Below are 7345 nucleotides of genomic sequence, written 5' to 3' on the forward strand. Positions count from 1 at the left end.
ATAATCTCTCCCGAAGTTTATAAAGAAGAACAGAACATGGACATCCAACTTGCTGCTGCCACCTCCCCTACCTGTCCTAGATGATGCTAGAACAAAAGTTCGCAGGCACACGTGCCCTGGAGCTTTTGCAATTTATATTCCTAGATGAGAAGCAGAACAAAGGGGAGAAAAACAGATGAGCTTCTGCCCGCAGTCACACACTGGTGATCTCCTAGTCTTTGCTTTCCAGCCCCTGGGGGACCTACAGTCTTTAGCCACTCAAAGATCCTCCCATTACGCTGTTTTTGAAGCCTGCAGACTCACACCCTGAAGTTGAGAGGTGAGGCTTTCCTAGAGAATTTGATGCCCAGAAATCTACCTAAGGAGAGCCCTGGACTGCAGCCCAGCTGAGTGCTGAAATCAAGGGGCTGCCACCAGCTTTCGTCAGAGGGTTTGGTTTCTTCATGTTGGACTTTGCCTCTCGGATGTCATGGTTGTCACGAGCCTGGCAATTTCCTGGATAACGAAAGGTGTGTCGGACATTTGGGATTGTTATCCCAGAGCCCTCGTCGTCAGTAGGGTCTATGTGGTTGATAAGAAGATGCTAAAAGTCCCAAAGCTCCCGAGTGAGGTGGTTGGGTACAGAAAGGGACTTCTTTTTCCTCCAAGGACATTGGTGAGCACAGGGTCCCAATGGCCATTGAGGGAAAGATTTCCTCCAGATCTGAGGACTTTCAGAGGCCAAAGACACAGAGAAAGAGCCATAAACTAGTTGGCATCTTGGCAAAGGTAACAAAAGATCTCCTTTTCTTCTGCATTTCCTTGTCCATGCTCCTTCCTCCGGAAGAATTAGATATTTCCTGTGGTCTTTGGATGGCAACACCACGTGGATCTAGAATGTACTGGGTCCTGGGCTCTGAGAACATACAGTCCATCCTCTTTATTCACCAATTCTGTAATTGTGAATTTGCCTACTCGCTAAAATTTATTTGTGACCCGCAAATCAATACTCGTGACCTTTATTCAGTCATTCACAGACACGCACAGAACAGCAAAAAACTGAGTGTATGTTCTCAGTTGATGTGGAACAGGGGAGGCTTTGCCATCTTATTGCAGGTCCTTTTCACGGTATATTCAGTGGCATGCTTTTTGTATTTTTGTGCTTTTTGCTGTTGATTTCGCTGTTTAAATTGGCCCAAGCCTAATACTAAAGTGCCGTCTCATGTTCCTAAATGCAAGGAGGCTGTGACGTGCTTGGCGGATAAAACATGTGGATTAGATAAGCTTCGTTCAGGTGTCAGATATAGTTCTGTTGGCTGTGAGTTTAATGTTATTGAGTCAACAATCTGTATTAAATAAGATGTCTTTAAGTAGAAACACACATAAAACAAGATTATATGTTAACTGGTAAATGTTATGACCAGTGGCTCACAGAAACCTAAATCCGTATATTCTCCAGGAACAATGGCCCAGTATTTGCAAATCAGTGTTTGCGGTGACATTATAGAACATAATTACTGTAAATAATAATATTTGACCGGCATGAGAGTGGTAAAGGCTGCGATTTGTTTTCTAAATTTTATGGGTATCAGTGGGGTTGTGATGTGATAATGCTATGAGCTTGGGGCATTTTGGGAAAATAGGATGCGTGAAGGATATGACTAGATGAAATAAACTTTGGACAGGTTTCCAGTAGGAAATGACCAAACTGGTGCTAAAGGCACCCAGGACTCCTCTGGCCTTTTATCAGAATAAAAAGCGGGTAGAAAATGATTTGGATCTTTGGTCTTTAATTCAAGGTGAATTGACCCGGGACTTTCATTTCCCTTTGCGGTTTTAATAATGGAGGACAATTTAATTTGGGGATCTTTTATTGCTGGAATTGGGATATTATTATGTTGTCATTTGGGTTTATTGTTCAGTTTCTGCTGATCTATATGGATATTGTATTTGGGCGTGACTTAAGACCGTTAGGAGATTAAGCCACGAGTTTTTGGCCTTAGTTGCAAACTTGTATTTAATGTCCTGTGCTATCCCCCAATGCAGAGTGTCTTGGCAAAGCTGAACTCTCTTCTCAGAACAGAGGAGCAGTGGGTACTTTTCTGAGAAACAGATCAAAACATGGAAACTGGACTTCCTTCATCAACTACTGACCTCTTCTCTCCAAGGGGATAGTCACGCCTGAGGAAGTCAGAGGCTTGACTGCTAAGCCCAATGAGTTTAGAGAACTAACAACTGGGGAATTTTGGAAAGCATGGCATCCTCCCTTCCCCCTGTTTCCCTGAGAGTGTTTCTGTTATTGATAAGACTGAGTAGGCTCTAACTTTAAAGCAGCACCTTATTGAGGAGATGAAGTTTTTGCCCTGAAATTCTGTCAGGGTGGGCCTCTCCTTATCCCCTTTCTGTCCCCTCCCTCTTTCTCCTGACTGTCTTTTTATGTAACAGACACAAGCCTTCCTTGCCCGTATAGTCAGGAGGGTGAATCAGGGTCTTGTGGTTCCAAGGCATGTGTTCAAGCAAGGAGGTAGAAGTTTCTGCCTTTTTTCTCCAATACAAATGATATATATTGTCCATAGAAGATGTCTTGTATGCATTCATCAAGAGCTAGAACTCAGAGAGAATTAGTACCCTCGAACCCTCATCAACAAGGAGCACAGGCTTGAGCTGGAACTATAATGTCAGGGGAATGACTAAGAAGGCGGTCCAAGGAGTCTGATGCCACTAGTCAGAGGGGTAGAGAACACACTCAAGTTCAACCTGCACCTGGTTTAACTCACAAAGAGTTTGACCTGCAGAGGAGGTGGGGCAGCTTCCAAACTTCCGCTTGCTGCTTTATCTTCTTCATGTGGGCAACGGGTTTAGTGCTTCATAGCTATCTGAGAACTGGTACCCAACCCTGGAGAAGGGGCAGGATAGCAGTGAGGTGAGGCTCAGACTCCTTGGCCTAATAGGTGAGGTTGAGGGTTCTGTCTAAAGGGGAGCCTGAGGAGGCCAGGCTTCCCCCCGTTCTCAAGGTGCAGGGAGGCATGTGGTCTGGTAGGACACGAGCAGTGGCTCCCATTGGCGAGCTCACTGTGCACGGGGACAGAGGGGGGCTTCTAGATCCTCCTTGTTAGGGAAGATAGGGATTTTCACAGATAAGGGTCTCACTGTCAAGGCTGAGCCCATGAGGTGACAGACTCCTGACTCTTAGCAGAGGCAGACAGAGCTGGAACAGACAGACGATGATTCCACGGTCAAGCTCTTCTCAAACATTTGTTAACACGTGCCAGGATGATAGGTAATTTTTATTTCCTCTTTGCACTTTCCATGTATGTACATATGATATGTTGCATTAGAGATGATAATAAATGCTTGTATATTATACAATAATATTATAATTATAATAATATACAATAATAAATGATTTGTGTTGTATCTGTTATATATTATATTATGTATTATGATATTTTATGTTTTATACTCGTTTTCTATTCGCTTTTTTATATGTATCATTTTATATTCAGAAAAAACATTTAATTTTAAAATAAATAGGGTATAACATCTGGGATCTTGCAAAAGGCAGAATTTCTATGAAGTTCTGAAACATTTCACGGGCAATAGAAATTTAGAATTAACGAGGTAAAGTTTTCAGAGGGGGAATAACGTTCAGTCTTTGCACAAATCCACTAAAATCAAACCAGAACCGGGCAAAGCCTTGTGCTTCAGAGCACGTGTATCGCTTACCACCATCACCTACTGTTTCCACACACATGGACTCCAACACCTGACGCTCAGCTGAACCTCAGCTCTCCAGATCGGTAGCTTTGTCCCGGCAGCTGCAGAGCAACTTGAATGTGCCTGTCAATCTCACCCAAATGGAATTACAAAGCAATTTCATTGCTATGTAACTGGCTTTCTTTGAAACCATCCCTTTGAATGTACTGCACTTCCAACAACAAACATTTCCTTCACATGTAACATTGTTCCATAACATCCGGAGCACACTGGACTATATCAGAACCTTCTAGGGTAAGGCAAGAACAGGAGTTTTTTTTAAAAAAATCTTTATGTATTTATTTACTGTTTATTTTTGTCTGTGCCAGGACTTAGTTGTGGCACGAAGGATCTTCATTGCAGCATGTGGGCCTCTTAGTCGTGGCGTGCATGTGGGATCTAGTTCACCGACCAGGGATCGAACCCGGGCCCCCTGCATTGGGAGCGTGGAGTCTTGCCCACTGGACCATGAGGGAAGTCCCAGAACAGGAGTTTTCTACTGTCCTTCCCTCAAAGAGCATCCATTTTGACACTCATGGATGAGAGTGCCTTTGTGGGTGTCCAGCAGAGAAGTCATATTACACAAAACATCTGATATTGGACACAGGGAAGAGGGTCAGAGGAACAGCTTCACTTTCCCACATGCCCCCTCCCCCAGGATGGCACAGCTCAGCGCCAAGCTCACAGCTCAGCTTCTCGGCCCATGATTTTTCCCATGGAGGAAAAGCAGAGCATGTGAGTGACCACTTGGCTTCCCAGCCGTATGAGATGCTGCCCAAGAGGCCTACTTCTTTTTCCTCTTACCCAGATTTCTGAGGTGTGCCACATGATGGGGGCGCAGGGAGCAGCTGCAAGAGCAGCAACCAGGGCTCTCAAAGGGCACTCAAGGGATACAGACCCTACTAAGCACTTTGCAGACCCCATCAGGAAGGCTGCCCAAGAGCTGCTGCGAATGCCTCACCAACAGATCCCCCCAGCTGGCCCATGGGCACTCCCAATGCTCTGTGTACCTCACCCACACACAATCTCCGCCTCCCCTGTACCACGGCCGCCTCCCTGTGCATGTCCCTGTGGGCGGTGGGAGTGAGCCTTTGCAAACGGCTAGTAAGCATGGCTAGTGAGCACACACAGAAAGCTGGCTGTACTTTGCAGGATTGGGAGAAAGCATACACACCGGGACACTTGGCACCACCCCAGGAAAAGCAAATGGGAGGTAGTCAGCACCTGACCTGGCTTTGGAGGATGAATAGAAGGCATATAATCTTCATAATGCACCCCCTTCCCAAGAGGGAGCAAGAGTGTGGAGCAGGTGTATCCATTGAAGGTCTGAGAAAGCCTCAAAACTCCTAAAAGAGCTGATAGAGGATATTTGTTTCCAAAAGCCAGTCGGTAAAGAGTGGAGGGAGAGACTACTTCTTGAAATGCAAAGACAACAGTACAAGACTTCAAGGAACATGAAAACCCAAGGAAATATGACACCCCAAAAGGAACACGGTAATTTTCCGGTAACTGACTCCAAAGGTATGGAGATCTGCAAATTTCCTGATAAAGAACTCAAAATTGTTGCTTTAAAGAAACTCAGTGAGCTACAAGAAAATACAGAAGGATAATTCAGTGAAATCAGGAAAACAATGCATGAGCAAAACAAGAAGTTTAACAGAGAGATAGAAATCACAAGAAGGAAACAAGCAGGATTTCTGGAGTTAAAGAATACAATAGGGCTTCCCTGGTGGCACAGTGGTTGAGAGTCCGCCTGCCGATGCAGGGGACTCGGGTTCGTGCCCCGGTCCGGGGAGATCCCACGTGCCGCGGAGCGGCTGGGCCCGTGAGCCATGGCCGCTGAGCCTGCGTGTCCGGAGCCTGTGCTCCGCAACGGGAGAGGCCACAGCAGTGAGAGGCCCGCGTACTGCAGAAAAAAAAAAAAAAATCCACCTGCCAATGCAGGGGACATGGGTTCAAGCCCTGTTCTGGGAAGATCCCACATGTCGCAGAGTAACTAAGCCCACGTGCCACAACTACTGAGCCTGTGCTCTAAAGCCCGCAGGCCACAACTACTGAGGCTGCGTGCCACTACTACTGAAGCCCACATGCTTAGAGCCCGTGCTCTGCAACAAGAGAGAAGCCCGCGCACCGCGGTGAAGAGTAACCCCTGCTCACCGCAACTAGAGAAAGCCCACTCGCAGCAACAAAGACCCAATGCAGCCAAAAATAAATAAAAATAAATAAATTTATTTTTAAAAAAGAATACAATAAATAAAATGAAAAAAATGCAGTAGAGAGCATCAACATCAAACGTTTTCAAGCAGAAAAAAGATTCTGTGACGTAGGAGATAGGTCATTTGGAATTATCCAATCAGAAGAAGACAAAGAATAAAGAATGAAAAAGAGAGATGAAAACCTATGTGAACTATGGAATACCATTAAGAGAAGCAATCTGCACATTATTGGAATTCATAAAGAGAAGAGAGGGAGGGCTTCCCTGGTGGCGCGGTGGTTGCGTGTCCGCCTGCCGATGCAGGGGAACCGGGTTCGTGCCCCGGTCCGGGAAGATCCCACATGCCGCGGAGCGGCTGGGCCCGTGAGCCATGGCCGCTGAGCCTGCGCGTCCGGAGCCTGTGCTCCGCAACGGGAGAGGCCACAACAGAGGGAGGCACGCATACCACTAAAAAAAAAAAAAAAAAAAAAAAAAGAGAAGAGAGGGAGAAAAGGGTACATAGTGTATTTAAAAATAATGGGGGTGGTGGTGGTGGGATGAACTGGGAAATTGGGATTGACATATATACACTCATATGTATAAAATGGATAACTAATAAGAACCTGCTGTATAAAAAATAAACAAAATAAAATTCAAAAAAAAATTACACAACACACTTGAGTAGATACTTCATAAAGGAAGATGGATTATCCTCCTCCTTCCCCTCCCCCTCCCCCTCCTCTTCCTTATGAAAGACCCTGAGCCAGAGCCACCCAGCTAAGCCACTTCAGATTCTTGACCCTCAGGAACCATGTGAAAAAATAAAACAAAATCTTGTTGTTTTAATTTGCTAAGTTTTGGGGGTAATTTGTTATTTAGCAAGATATAACAACCAGGTGAGCAGAGGGGAGTTTTCAGGGGTAATAGTAACATCTTGATCGAGGCATTGGCCATCTGGGTTGATGCATTTGTCAAAACGCCTAGTACTGTGCACTTGAGATCTGTGAATTTATGTAAATTGTAACTCAAGGCAATATATTCTGTGCATAAAAATAGGTTTAGGAATCTTCTTCCAGTGAAAGAGTACATGGAGAGGTGAACATTGGAACCAGCAGATGTCTGGTTTCATATTGAGAGGGAAGGTTTCTATTGGGAAAACATACCTTGATTGGAAGCTGTAACGGCAGTTTTTGACTGAGACTTGAACTTGTAAGCATTCCCTGGCAGGCTACACTTAATATTGTTAGTCACCATCAACATCACATAGTCACTCTGTGTACAGGATGTCTTCTACATTAGTCAGGGTGGAAGAAAAGAGACCAAAAATAGAGTGGCTCAAACAAGACACACATTTATTCCTCTCTCATGTAGCAGTGCGTGGGTGGCGAGGTGCTCTGGGGATTGTGGACGGATGGG

The sequence above is a fragment of the Physeter macrocephalus genome, chromosome 12 (assembly GCF_002837175.3).
Source record: "Physeter macrocephalus isolate SW-GA chromosome 12, ASM283717v5, whole genome shotgun sequence".
Lineage (NCBI taxonomy): Eukaryota > Metazoa > Chordata > Mammalia > Artiodactyla > Physeteridae > Physeter > Physeter macrocephalus.